Raw genomic sequence first — 1,917 nt, 5'->3', positions numbered from 1 at the left:
CTTCAAAGACATCAACAGTCTTGGCACCAGCAGCCAGGAAATTAAAAGGCGCATTGCCATGGGAAAGTCTGCTGTTAGGGACCTCTCCAAAGTACTGAAGAGCAATGGTGTCTCTCTGGAGACTAAGGGGTGTCTGATACAGGCCATGGTCTTCGCAATCACTTGTTATGCATCAGAGAGTTGGACAATGACCAAGGAGGATAGAAGGAGAATTTATGCCTTTGAGCTGTGGTGCTGGAGAAGAGTATTGAGAATACCATGGACTGGTAGGAAAACAAACAGATTCATCCTGGAAAGGGTTAAACCGGGTGGCTCCTTAGAGGCAAGGATTCTGAGGCTCCGTCTAGCATACTTTGGACATGTTGTGAGGAGAGACCAGTCCTTGGAGAAGGACATCATGCTTGGGAGGGTGGAGGGATGGCACAGGAGGGGAAGACCCTCTATGAGGTGGATTGATTCAGTGACTGGGATAATCGGGATGGGAGTATCAGAGACAGTGCGATTGGCACAGGACAGAGCAGAGTTTAGGGTTGTTGTACATAGGGTCGCTATGAGTCTCAAGTGACTCGATGGCACATAACAACAAACAACAACACTTTATTCATTGTACAAATCGCATAGACGTAAGAGGAAATTGAATATACACGGCCCAGAGTAAATATCTCTGCAGTCTGTCTTCCTCCCCCTTAACTTAGCAGCTGGCCTCTCTCATCCTAGGAACTGTTTTCTCTGACAGCATCTACGACACCTCGTTAGCTGTTTTTGTCTATATATCTCTCCTTCAAGCATATGTATTTTTCAAGTGCAAAATTTGTATCCTTTTTCTTAACTGGCATAGAACACTCTGTGGTTGTATTTTAAACCTCAACTCATTACCCTCAAGTTGTAACTGACTCATAGCTGACCATCCATTGGGTTTACAAAGCTGTAAATTGCACAGGAGGAGATCACCCATCTTTCTCCCCTGAGCCACACTGGTGGGTTCGAACCACCAGAGGCACAGCCTTTGGGTGAGAAGCGCAACTCCCTGTGGACTGTGCCGCCTGAACTAGGTGCCGACAAGTTGATTCCAACTCCTGACAGCCCTGCGTGTGCAGAGTGGAACTGATCCAGAACATTTTGGAGGCTGTCCGCTTTCACAAGCACGTTGACAGGTCTGTCATCTGAGGCTCCTTAGTGTGGGTTTGAACCTTCAGCCTTTTGACTAGTAGTTGAATGCTTAGCTATTTGGGCCTCCCAAGGACTCTTAAGTAGAATAGATATACAATCATTTACTCAAGACATCAGAGTATATCTCAAAAAGTTTTGTATGTAACCCTGATCAAAATCTAGAACATTTATATCACCCCAGAAACTTCCTTTATACCCTTTGCCAGACAACATTGTCTAATGCACGAAAGTAACCATTGTCCTGATTTCTAATACCATAAAATTGGCTTGCCTGTCCTGTCCTTAAAAATTAATTCAATTTAGTCATAAGGTGTGTGGTCTAGTGTGTCTCTTTATTTGCTTATTATAGCTATAGCATTTATCAAGAGTTATCTGTAGCTTTACTTTGGTCCTTTTTATTGTTATGTGCTGTTGAGTCACCTGTGACTCAGAGATCCTATGTACAACAGCTCTGAACCCTGCTCTATCCTGAGCCAATTTCATTGTCTCTGGCACATTGACCCCCATTACCCCAGTCACTGAGTCAATCCATCTTATCCAGGGTCTTCCTGTCTTGCACTGTTCCTCCTTCGTGTAATACGAAACCTATACTTGAACCAAGAGGCAGTCGTCAGAACAGAGCAGGGCAACACTGGATGGTTCAAAATTGGGAAAGGCATACGCCAGGGATGTGTCCTATCTCCATACCTTTTCAACCTGTATGCAGAACAGATCATCCGGGAGGCTGGGCTCTATGAGGAGAAATGT

The sequence above is a fragment of the Elephantulus edwardii genome, unplaced genomic scaffold, assembly GCF_000299155.1.
Source record: "Elephantulus edwardii isolate Elephantulus edwardi_28Jun2011 unplaced genomic scaffold, EleEdw1.0 scaffold00049, whole genome shotgun sequence".
In the NCBI taxonomy this organism is placed as follows: Eukaryota; Metazoa; Chordata; class Mammalia; order Macroscelidea; family Macroscelididae; genus Elephantulus; species Elephantulus edwardii.
The sequence above is the reverse complement of the archived record's forward strand: the minus strand, read 5'-3'. Positions refer to the sequence as shown.